Genomic DNA, 13,593 nt, shown 5'->3' with positions numbered 1-13,593 from the left:
GAGGGGAGAGCATTCATCTGTCTCTGTGAAGCAGCGGGACCTGAAACCTACACACACACACATTAGTATACAGAGTATGAACACATTAACACACAAACACAGACACCTCTAACAGGTGCAGACACACCGACACACACACACAAACACACATGCCTAGGCATACGTTTAAACAAAAATGTCAACACAGACACAACCTTTCACTGCACAGACAACTAAGAGATATCATGGCACTGGCATTCCTCAATCTGAAACAAACACACACAAACACAGACTAGATAGATAGAAAGGCTAACAGACAGACTGTTGGCCATGTTCTTACCTACTGTGTGTGGCTGAGCGAGCACTTCTGTAATTGGCTGGCTAGGCTTAAGCAGATATACACAAGTGAAAAAACATGTTATTCAGAAGTAATAGCTTCAGTTTTAAAATGTTTTTAAATGGGGAACAACCAAGATTTTCAGCATGCACCTGTGATTACATATCCAAACTTTAATTTTAACAGTTTGTATGTTTTTTTTTTCAGATTGTTGTAAAGATACATCTTCAGATGCTTCCTTGGTCACATCATCAGTGATGTTACCTGGGGTCATTGAGTGTTTCGGGTCTTTCAACATCATACATCCTTGCCCAGGTGACCCAGCCGAGGCTGGTCAGGCCTTAGCTTGTGCCCTAGTAGCAGCCCCCGCACAGATCTACTCTCATGTGTTCACCATCACCATCTGGAGGCCTTCTCACACTGTTGCCAATGGCCCTTCATCTGTCTGCCCTTGTGATGCCAAGTGCACGGTAGGCCTTGCATGTTGACATCGCCCTGAAAGCCTCTGCACCCCACCTCAATAGGCATGCTCCTTTTCCTCCCTGTTTCTGGCAGTCGCCAACCAGACACTGGTACTTGGCCTTCTTTCCCTCAGAGGCTTCCTCCATCTGATCTTGCCAGGGAACAGTTAGCTCCAGCATGACAATGCACTCCGGCGATTCTGACCCAAAGAGGACATCGGGGATATCTCAGGGTGGTACTGGCTACATTTGGAGGGAACTTCAGTTGCCTGCCCAAATGCACCAGCAGCTGCCTGTCCTGAGCAGTAAGAGAAAGCCAGCAGCTGCTTTTTGGAGTTGACTTTGACATCTCTCCTCCTCCACTGAAATTTATGGTCTGCTTTGTAGGTCTAGACTCTAGGCCTCTTGCTCAGGATTACCTCTGCAATAGTGAGACTTACTGAGAAATGCTTCTATGATAAGCCTACATATTTTATATCACATATGCCATGCCATTTCAGTTAAAATGTATGATATTGAATTCCATTATGGACACATATTTTGATAATCCTAAATATGAACAGCTTCCCAGCACCTCACCATTCCAAACAGGTAATGAAAACACAGCACGTGTTCTCAAGCAGTTTCATGAGCGTTAGATATATCGTAAACAAGCGCGCTGTTTTTCAGTAAGACAGCAGATAGGTCAGTGCCTGGAGGGTAAATTTCAGTGTTGTTTCTGGTGTCATCCGTGTCGCATCTCCCCAAAGCCTCCTTTGTTACCAAACAAACAGCCTGCACTTGCATTTCTGTCCCAAACAAACAGGATTGACGTAGCTCCGCCTCCGGCTGCGGCCACCCCATGGGGGCGACGGCTGGATAAATCCAGGTCGAACGTATCGAGCTTGCATGTATCTAGAGCTCTGCATTACGTGCTTTGTGTATGTGGTGTTTGGGGCGGGGGGTGATGTATCCAACTGGGGCAGCAATGCACACAATCAATGCTGGGGTAGCAGTATAGTGTAGTGTTGTAGTGAACAAAAAAGGATGACTCCATAAATCTCACTGTGGTTAAAGCTATTCGTTAGATATGCCTGAAAGAGCATTTGCATCGGTGCTGGAATGAGCTTCCTACTGCAGTCAGAACAGCAGAGACTTTGGTCAACTCAGACTGAAGACCCACCACTTCAAACTGCACCTTAGTTCCTCCACCCTGACCCTCTCTAACACTTTTACCTAGCCCATACACCCAATGAATTTTAACTTTTTTTTGTTTGTTAGTTTTCAAAGCCTGTGGTTCTCTGCTGCTGTTCACTTAAAGTAGCTTAATTGAATTAGGGTTGTTTTCTTTTTCTTTGTTAGTTTAATGTTTAATAGGGCAGTGGAAGACTTGCCAAACGAGTCTACACTTTTTGGACTTGCTCTCTCCCTTGGGAGTATACTTCATCTCTAAGGGGAAACATTGCCCTTCAAACTCTGATCATTGTACTTGTCTTAGCATCTCTAAAGGCTAAATGCGAGTAAAGTAAAAGTAAAGCCACGTGCCACAGCTAGTGCCTTTCTGCTTGATCCCAGGGTCCAGCTCACACTGGACAGCTAGAGTGTGTCTCCACCTGGGTGCGTTTTCCCAGCAGAGTGTCATTAAAGCTTGCGACGGCCTGTATTCTCAGAAAACGAGTGGTTTGCAGCATGTCTCCGCAGCAACCATGAGCTGCTCCACCGTTTCAGGGAATACTGCTCATACTGCATCTGGCAGCACAATTTGGATCCTCGGCAAATACCAGCGGTTTCCCTTAATACGGAGTTCTGGTTCACTGGAAGAGTGTTCACGATGAGCCAGATCACCTAGGGCTAGGAAGGGAAGGAAAGAATGGGAGGAGTGATGAAAAAAAGATCTCAAAGTGCTTTGCATTATGGGAATTGACGGTAAATCTACACGGAATGTGTGGTAGCAGGTTTCTACCAAAACATTCGCCACACTTTAGTTTGAGTTGCTGAGTCAAGGCCTTAGAGGAAGGCAGACGGTTGGTAAATATTTCTGGGAAGAAACAGCTGACAGCTGACAAATTCCTTGGGAGACCCATGGAGTATGGTGGCAGACAAAACTGCAAACGCTGCCAGATTAAAACAAACATGGTCGTCTTTTGTTTTCTGACCATACCACAGCAAAAACATGTGGGTCTTCAGCCATGAAAGCAGGCAGCAGGAGCAGGCATTCAGCTGCAGCTCAGTGTAAAGGTGCTTTGCACTAACAGAGACCAATAGAACGGGGGTCAGTCTGACCCATGTTTGCCCCTGCTTCCCTCATTTCTGTTAATTTGAAAACCTACTTGAAATGCAACATGTCCCTGGACGTTAAACAGTTGAATGTCTTTACTGACCATTAGGTAGAAAATGTAGTTAAACTGTAAGTAATTTTTACCCTGTGTTTAACTACTGTGCTTACACAGTTACACAATTACTCAAGATACAGCAGTTGCTTATGTAATTATGTGTGCTACATGAATACTCCTGGCCTATCCCTAAGCCTATGCTAACTCTGCTATAATTGTACTCAGCCTTAAATCTTAACCTCAGAGGTAACCTTTGTTATTTAGATCATTACACAAGTTATTCAGCAAAAGGTATTAATTAAACTCTAACAGAATGTTATACCGAGTCCAAGATAGAGAAATGTCCTCCATCACAACAATATCAGAACTTATTTATAACACCAAACATTTATTTTGCATGAGTGATGCCATAGGTATTGCACATACTTGCTTGCAGCCACATGACACTTATCAAATTCAACCAGTTAACTTAATACAACGGCAGCGCAATTACATAGGCATTTACCCTTTAATTGTAAATAGTGGCCAAGTTTAGACTTTGAGGTTGTGTCCCAATCACTGTCAGCATGGCCCGTAGCCCTTGCTTCCCCCTCTCAGCCACAGTTCAGTCATTTATTTCCAATCTTCCCCAATTAAGACTAAATTAAGCTGACTTAATTCAGTGGGAGTAGGAATCCGGTTTAGAGACTGCCTAATCGCATCCTGCATAGTGTCATCACAAGGCCGAGCTGAGTAGTTGTATTGGTAATATTAGTTTACATAACACAAGTTACAATCTGTTTTAATAACATTTTTAAAGAAATCGGCTGGAGCAGGGAATTAGGTCTGTAAATGTTTCTTTGACAGAAAACCCAGAGAGAGAAAGAGAAAGAGAAAGAGAAAGAGAAAGAAATACACAGGGAGAGAATGCACTCCCTACAGTAATATAAATCAGAACTGACATTTAAAATGAAGTCAGAAAGAGAAACAAAAAGCAAAATGTACAAACCAAGAAGCAATGCTAAGGGAGAGAGAATGCTAAGAAGATTAAAATGTCACTTGGGCTCCCAGCACATCAATGAATAAATCAATATGTGGCTCCATCAGACCGTTTCCAGTTCATCCGTCCAACACTTTACACCACGACTTGCAGTGCCTGTGAATTCTCTGATCTCTGGTCAGCCCCCCTGAGGTGACTGGAACCGCAACAGATATCATCATTGAGTAACTGGATCTCTACCTCTATCCCAAAAAGAAAAAAATCTCTACCTGATTCCCAAATGCAGCTGTATATGTGAACTGAACCTGTGCTCCGCCAACAACTTTCAAGTAAAAACCAATAAACTGCTTTGTCTTTAAAACAGAAAGTCTGATTCAGCTTTGTTCAACTTCACAGGCAAAGTAAATACTTTCTCGGTATTCTGCTGATGCTGTGACATTGCATAACATTACAATCAATCAGACAGACAGAGCTGGAGAACATGTGTGTTAGTCCTAGGAATGCAAAAGTGCAATATCGTACATGCTGTACATATCATAAGTAGTTATGTTTGTCGATGAAACTTAATATGTGCAAAGGCTTTATGATTTGTTGTAAATACTTAAAAAAAAAAAACTATATGAAGTCAAATCAGGAAGTAAATGTTATACATAAATACTGGAAGTATTTATTTGCCACTTCACAGCCTGTCAGGGAATGTCTTGGCCATGTGCTGAGGGTGACCCCTACAGGCCAGATTGTGTTACTAACAAAATGAGAGCAATGGGGAATTCCTAAGCAGTGACTCCCCAGGTTAAACGAGCATGGTGGTACAGCTTGGCTGACATGTACTGTATTCCTGAAGAGGTTACATTGGGATAACAGAGCTTCATCAGCAAATCAGGGAATGCCTTTTGGTAAGGTCTGCAATGTAATGTGTCTGGAGTTGTGTGATGATTAATAAGCCAAAGGCTATGACCCTAAGGCTCCAGAAAAAAGTACAGCAAAAGCTACAAGTGTACCCATGGGAAAGGCAAAAATTAATGTTTCAAATTAAAGCATACATGTTAGATGATGCGGATATAATCATATTAATGATTAACATTGTTTTACAGCAATATGCACTGTATAAGCATTTATTAACATGGATATGTTTCAGTATAATGCCTTATCTGAAGTGAGGGCATGAGTTCAGCCAGCATTTAGCAATGTAACTAGCATATTAGCTACAACATATGATGACTAATCGTACAGCATGATTGATGTTCAATTTGTTTTAATATCAGAGAGATGGAGATGTGAGAGATGCTACTGAGCATTGTCTACCTTGATGATAGCAAAACCAGTGCTTCTCTGTGTCATTTCTGTGTTTATAATTTATGGACACAGATGGCCTTGCCATTTAGTCTGTTGGCAAGGTAACTCCAGGTCTGGCACTGACTCTGTTAGGTTGTCAGTTTAGCAAAAAAAGAGAGAAAGAGAGGATATAAACACATGCACATGACAGGAAAGGTAGGGCCTGCCCCCAGCAGTGACAATGGGCCTAAAATAAAACCAAGAGCAGTTATAATTATGAACTTCTTGCATATTCCTCTTCCCGTCTGCTTCTGAGAATCCTGTCTATTGCGGAAACCCAGTACTCTCCTGTTATTCCGGTCAGCCCAATTCAAACTTCCTGTTTACTTCCCCTTTTTATTCAAACGGTCCCTTGCGTATATTGTAACACTGCAGCATACCGCAATTTCTGTATGCCATTCTCTTTGAATCCGTAATTTCATTTTCTGATTAGGGCATGTTATTTTAGTATATCAACCCTGAATCCTGTGTAGGTCTGATTATGACTAGAGTATGATGAAGCGACAGAGTCCTCATCATAGATAGAATGAGGTTTATTGATACAAAAAGGCGCTCAATGCTTTCAAGCAAATGACTATACAGTCTGTTCTCTTGGAACTGAGGCCAGAACCATGCTTCTGTGCCTATCATGCTTATAACTAGGGCCATCAGTTTGCCTTTATCATGTGGTCTGCAGAGATTTAAACTTGTATTTCAATGGTTATCTTCCAGGGCTCCCCACAGCCACTACAATGGCACAGTCAAGTGACTAATTGTACATCTGAGTTTATAATTGAGACATTTATCAAAACAATTAGTTGATCTAATATGGAGGGAGTCATGTTGGAAAGCAAAGATGGATGGAAGTTTAAATGCTGCAAAAAGCATGGCTTTGATCCAGAAGTCCTCACGCCTGGTCCTGGAGAGCCGCAGGGTCTACTGGCTTCCGTTGTTACTCGGCACTTGAGTAGCACAGAAGTTGATCAGTCAAAGCAGTTGATTACACTGTTAACTCAGGTCACCTGGTTTCTTGGGTCTGAATTGGTCGCTGATCTTAAAGAAAACCAGCAGACCCTATGGCCCTCCAGGACCAGGACCAAAACTAGGAGCATCGCTGCAGTATAAAAAGGAAAATGCAACCACACGGCAGCACAATCCCATGTAGCATGATGATCTACATGTGGGAACATTAGAAATGTTAGTTAATGGCAAGATAACTCTGGCGAAGCCCAAAGAGTAGCACCGTCATCCGCACCGGACCCGTCAGGAGAGACAGCGGATTTCAGAACGACGACACAAAGCTGGGTCAGGTTAATGATTGCTCTGCCCTGACTCCCTTTCCAGTTCTCCATTCACGAGATTTGGAGAGGCTGACTTGGGATGAGTTCCATCTCATCCCAAAAATAGAAACCCGTTTTTCCTGGAGGTTCAGGGGTCAATTGAGGGTGCTGAAACTGAAAAGTAATGGAGAGACAGCCGTACTGGCATGCGGAAAAAGATATTGTATTAGGGTCAAAACACACGGTATCTTTTAGCGTAGGAGTGGTCCGATTTTTTTTTTTTTTTAAATGTAGAAATATTATTTGGTTTTATTATAGTTCATTTAATTATCTTTACAATTAATTGGTCATTTGACAATGGCAGAGATGACTGCTGCTAAGTATCATCACTACCCTGAATGAGAAAGCAAGTGAGAGTTTGTCCCTAGACCGCTGATGTGGAGCTCATCATCGGTAAATAATGATGGCCTGTTTCTGACCCAGAGATCGGCGTAGTTTCTTATTGCTGTTTGCAGAGTACGGTATTTAAATGGAGAGTAAAGGCCAGGGAATGCGGTCTGACCAAGCCCGAGTCCCCACCTGTCAATCGCTATTGACCTTAAAACAGTGAAACAGCAATACAGAAAAAGTACACAAACATGTGGTCGCAGTGACACTAACAAACCATGCTAAATATTTGCACAGCACAGAGCAACAGCGAACTTCCCTCTCTGCCCTGAAGAGTTGTCTTTTCCACTCAAACGATGAGCGTTGGTGGACTAAATGGCCTGTTAATCATTAAATATTCTTTATTATGTTTCATTATAGACATTTTCAACAATAAAAGTTTTGATCATGCAGGTTTAGATGTCAGACACACATTTTGGTATTAACACTGAAGGACATCTTTAAGAGGGAAAAAAATAGCAGTCCCAATGTAATAGCCATTGAAGGTCTTGCTAGAAATTAATTTCAATGAGTAGATTCTCCCTGTTTGTGGCACCCTGCCAGCTCACACAAGTCAGGCTTGCCCGTTTCCCTTGGTGCTTGAGCCCATGAGTCACATTTTTGTTTGACCAGGGGCCCAGATCGGCCCCTGCGCTCCCCTGAAGCATGAGTCAGGGGCACCCATCCTACTGCTGACCCCACAGGGCCAGCGCAGGCCTGAGGGACGAGGTCAGCGAAACTGCAGCGCCCTTTAGCACAGTCATACAACAGACAGAACTGCACTGCACACCATGAGCCACAGACACAACCCTTCACCCTGCGGTCAACTTCCAATACGGATGCTCCATTTCACTGTAAAGCCAACAGATAAATATAGCCTTTCATTGCATGGTCAGTCAGGAGACAACACACTTGCTTTTCTCAAGGAGAAAACATCAGTTGGGCCTGTACACACACACACACACACACACACACACACACAGTTCAGAATCATGAATACCTGTTCCGGTTTTGATCCCAGGTATGTGCATTCTCAGTGGGCCGAGTCATGTTACCACAACTTTTTTGTCTTGATGTGAGCGAGGGGGGAGTGTCGGAGGACCACACACAACTGTACAGGGACTCGAAAAGCTTATCACCGAGGTGATAAGCTACAGAGGCTAGAGGAAACGAGGAAGGGAAAAAAATAACAGAATGACAGGAGTGAACTCAAACTCCCTGTCAAGCCTTAAACAGCCAAACCGAAAACAGCCCTGTAAAAACAAGGGCAAAAAACAAAGAAAACACTGAGTCGCAGCTCAGACCCGAAACAAAAAGAAAGGAAAACTTGGGGTCGAACACTGAGAAACCAAGAACCTAATACACAGCTTAGGAAAAGAAAAGAAAAGGTAAAGCCCTAACGGTCTGCCGGCACGAAGCCCAGAAACACAGACCGAAATACAAACCTTCTAAGGGGGAAACGCTTCTTGAGATGCGAGAAAATAGGAGGCTTTTAAACAGGCTCTAAATACCTTACTGGCTCAATGTGAACATAAGTAGACACTGGAGCAAGGACTGAAACTCAGACAGCGTCTTAAATAGCCTTGCAGGACGCAGGTGGCAGAAATCACGGCATAGGGAGGAATAATTGGAAACAGATGCATCCAATGAGCAAATAATCAGGCCGGGAGGCCAAAAACAGAACTGCACCCCAGACCCATGACACTTGAGGGTTACAATGGACACTGCACAAATCCCCTCCTTATTCTTAACTGTGCTGATAAACCAAAACCGTCATAGAAACATGAATAGCCTATCTATAGAGAGTAAGAGGCAGAGACAGAATGTGTCTGTATCGTGGTAACATCTGAGAGCATTAAAGATTCAGCATGATAAATCCACATGCTGACAACTGAAATCCACCAGAGAGCCAGGCTAATTGAACAGGGCACAGGGTGGAAGTAAGTCCTGTCTGGGAATCTTGGAAGAAAATTATGAACTTCTGAGTAAATTAAAAAATCAATAAGCTTAGAGATAAATGCACCACCACTATTTTCCCACAAAATGGCTTGTGGGTGCCATGTAATGGTAACTAGGAGACATAAAGTTCCTCATAGGGTTAGGATCTAATAGGTAATATGTAAAGTTCCTTTTTAAATAGTTTTTTAAATGGAGTGCTGGCATTATTTCAGGGTGAAATTTGATTGCTTTGCCATATATGCTGGGCATACACAGTTTTCAACACATTCATTAACTGTAAAACATGAAATTGTGCCAATATATTGCTGTCATATATGTCAGATGTTAGTTGCCAGATGTTCACATGTTAGCATAAAACCTTGGGAGCCTTCATATTATATTCATTTTACAAAATATCTGATCTATCAACAATCTACAAATCATATTTGGTTTACATCACTGAGCCACATGACTTTTAGTAGCTAATGGGTTTTTGTATAACTACAAAACCTCTTGCTAGTTTGCATGCTTCAACCAGACCAGAAGCCACTCAATGGATACTATGGATTTGTATATTAAGGATGCTAATTAAGCCTAAGAAAATACTTAACCTGAGCTAGCAAACTGTCATAATTTGCCATGCCAATATTTTCTCCCTCACATACAGCCCTAGCTCTCTACCTCGCTCAGCGGAGCATTACATCAGCTGGGCAGGAGAGAACAGCCCATTGTTTCAGCCGCGCTCAGAGCCGCGGTGTGAGAGGCGGTATCTCTTTCCCGCAAGCAGAGCGGGGTGACAGGGAGATATGAAACATGACCCTCCCGAGGCAGCAGGGCACCCCCGCAAACCCGCGCTCTCATCGAAAGTGAAACACTGGCGGGAAGTCCAGGGGTCAGAAAGGACGATGTGTTTCTTCCACCCATTAACTCAGCCAGCTGATTTCACTAATTAGTTCTCCCTCCTACCTGAGGAATTTTGCTAATTAGCAAATCCAGGTGATTGGAACAAAACTCACTTTCTGAGCCTGGATTTTCCACCTCTGCAGTGAAGTCGGGCCATCATTGCAAATAAGATTCTAATCTCAGTTGGCCTGTCTGGTAAAATAAAGGCTAAATAAATAAAATAGTCAAGGAGCTGCACAATTCCACCATTACCTAGTGGTGTCACATCAGTTCATGATTACTTCCATTTGAAAAAAAAGGGTATATTAAATTCCTTTCGTAAGCATAATGCCTTACAAAAAAGATGCACATTAAGAGGAACAATTCAATTTAAGGTATGTCAGAACTTTTGGACTGGACTGGGATTGCATACACATGCCAACAGAAGGGGTCGTGTCTGAAAAGCAAAAAAAAGGAAAGGTACTTGCAGTTGTCTGTGTCCTTGAGGTGACGACCAGAACTTTAACTTACCTTACAAACATCCACTGTGGTACTGCGGCTCTCATGGACACTGATTCAACAGGACACAATAGTTGAGAGAAGTGGCTTTAGATTACTTCTTCCAGGAAATCCAGCTGCTGGGAAACCTGAACAAACAATGGGTTCGGAAAGTTGGAAAGGGCTGGTGTGATTATCAGCGCGAGTGACATTGTTCATCCTGTGAAGGTTAAGTCTAAATTCATTCAACCTTATTTAATTTACAAACAAGCACAAGTATACCTTTGTTTTAATGCAAACAACCGATGATATTTGATAGCAACGCCATTAGTGAATGCTGGTTCCCTGGTTGTGGTTCAAAACTGGGCTTTGTGTGCAGTTGAACATGACAGAGAATCCACAAGACTGCCACTTGTGTGGAACACAGCTGGCTCTGTGTCTTCAGGGGTTTACATAAACTATGGCTCCTCGGGTTAAAAAAGCATAGTCTCTTCCCAGTGGAGTCCAGACTCACAGTTGTCATCTGAGTGGGATACTAGCCAATGGGAAAATCCAGGTGGATGGGGGCACCCTGAAACTTCTCTGGGTCTGCTGGTGCAGCCTGTAGAGTGTGAAACAGCTAGGGCTCAGTGGAGAGCATACACTTCAGGTAGAAGGCTTTTGACATTAGTACAGCTGTACCGCAGTCATGCAAAAGCCATAGTTGTACATTCAAAATAGGAGCGAAGAAAGTGGGGAAAAAACTATAAGAAATGCATACACTGGTTGAATAAATAATTACAGTAAAACCGGTTATATGAAATGAGTCACACAAAGTTATATTTATCTACTGGCAGAACTTGGTGAGGACTAGATGAGAGTCATGTGCTAAAATGTTTAACTATAGAATTTAAAGAGGGCATGTGATAAAGTATGCGATAGAGTCCCTACACAGTCTGGTTACAGATGAAGTGAACAGTGCCAGCATACCTTACATTACATCTCAAATTGTGCATGCCACTTGACAATAGAAAAGTACCATGGTGATTATGTAACGCTTCTTTCTGTCCATTAATTCTTGAGGCACTTCAACACAGAGTCCTGTTATGTTAGGACTGACTTAAAGTTAAGTAAATGTGTCTTAAAAGAAGACATTAGTGTTCATGCACAGTGATCACTTCCATTGTTAGTGGAGCCTATGTTTATTTGTTTGTTTATTTATTTCCAGTTTTCACCTAAGATCATTATAACAAAAGAGGGGGCACAAAATTAGACATGAGAGGGAAAACAAGCCCATGAACTACAGAAAGAGCACATAAACAGTAGTAAAATAAATGATCCAATATCATCAGATCACAGATGACAACACCCAAATGAATATAAAAATGAAATACCTGATGGAGCATTGAAAAACATGTTCTGTAGATGCAAATTTGCTTGGAGTAAAGTTTGTTATGAAAGTACAGAGCTGAATGGTCTTTCAAATGACACGGGAACTCACGTTGTAACAGAATCAGTAGGTTACTGATAATGTTATTGTAATTTATATATTTTTACAACAGGTCTACAAAACACAGGAGCATCTTACTCTGAAAAATGATGCAGATGCATTCTGGGTACTTTTACCTTGCATTCTGCAACAGAACCAAAGTGCGCCCCCCTGAAAATAATTTATTGCCGTCACTTGCTGATTGCACTGGGCAAATGTGCTTTATTGCCGCTTGTATGATGAACATTAATGTGGTTGACACACAGAGCCATGGCTGAGGCCAGGGTAAATTTCCACTGTGTGCGATTTTCAGTTGTCCTGTTTTGAAGAGCTCTGCTGCTGGCACCTCTGTGGAGATTTGAAAGGGTTGCATTACAAGAAAGAGTAGCTTTACAAAGTTAGGCTGCATTCACACGTTAACCACAAATTCTGTGCTGGCCAGGGTAGATAGAGAATAAATACCCTTGAAAAAGGGAGTACAATAAATTCACTTTGCAATCGTAAATATATCTCACCACAAAACACATGCAGTTGTTTTAATATACATGTACCAGAAGACATTTTGTCATGTTCATGCTCAAAATACCAGACAGCAACTTCAAATGATGCAATTAACTTAAAATCCACTGAGTTCTTGGTTTTGTCTTGAAAACAGAGGTCTAAAACCAACTGCTAACTAGCTAGCTACTGTTGCTACCCACCATGTATAGAAAACACCCTAGAAAAAAAAAAAGTGATTGCATTTTTCCAGCGTTAGAGCTGTGTTTTAGTAACATTCTTTGAGGGCCAGACTGACACCATCAACGTCAAACTCATGCATTTTCTCCCTGCTGCAGATTTTAATCATTCAATTTCATACTTGTCCACTTCTGGCAGGAGGATCCTGTTGAAGGTGCCGTCTGAACAGATGGTTATCAACCCAGGATTTAAAGCTGACTGTGGAGTGTTCTTAGATAAGAGAGTGATAAACGGCGAAAACATCTGCAAGCCTGACCTTCGGGGGGAATAACAGGACCGATGATGAGCATGATGGCCACAAAGTCAAGTATTAAAGGCCACTGACATTTATTATGGGGTGATACTGTCATTGATTTACATTCTAACAAATGCATCATCTCCCACACTGGATGGATACTGTGTGCCATATTAATCCAATACAGATTGGAACAGGAGGAGGCAGCATGCAAGACGTACTTGTACCAGATCTACAGGAAGTGACTGAAAAGCCAGTGCTAATGATGCAAATAAGGGTTTTGTTGGTTTACGCTTTTCTTTCTTTGTGTTTAAGATCCATTTTTTTCACCAGCAAAGGTCCATCGAAAATAATGATTTTCACTGCTTTATTGTTGGGGAAAATGTGCAGCTTTCAGAATAAGTAAAGACTATCCCTTTATTTTCTACATACGTCTACAGTATCAGATGTGTTCAAATTTCACATGAAATATTCCTTTCCGTCGTACAGAGGTGGCAGGAGACATATCAGGAATTAAATAAACCAGTTGGAGGAAGGAAACTGAAGGCCGTATGTCTTGAGACAAATCAAAAATGATGCATAACATCAATTCATGTGTACTGCAAACAGCACACGCACGGTGGTTGTACGTGCGTAGGCTAGAGGCGAGAGGGGAAATGCTAACCAGATTTGGTTTGTTCAGCAGGTCTTTGGCTGGCAGAGCTGTAATGTGGTTGTGGAGCAGCACAGTTTCCCTCTAAATCAGA

Source organism: Anguilla rostrata, chromosome 14 (assembly GCF_018555375.3).
Source record: "Anguilla rostrata isolate EN2019 chromosome 14, ASM1855537v3, whole genome shotgun sequence".
NCBI classification, from domain to species: domain Eukaryota; kingdom Metazoa; phylum Chordata; class Actinopteri; order Anguilliformes; family Anguillidae; genus Anguilla; species Anguilla rostrata.
The sequence above is the reverse complement of the archived record's forward strand: the minus strand, read 5'-3'. Positions refer to the sequence as shown.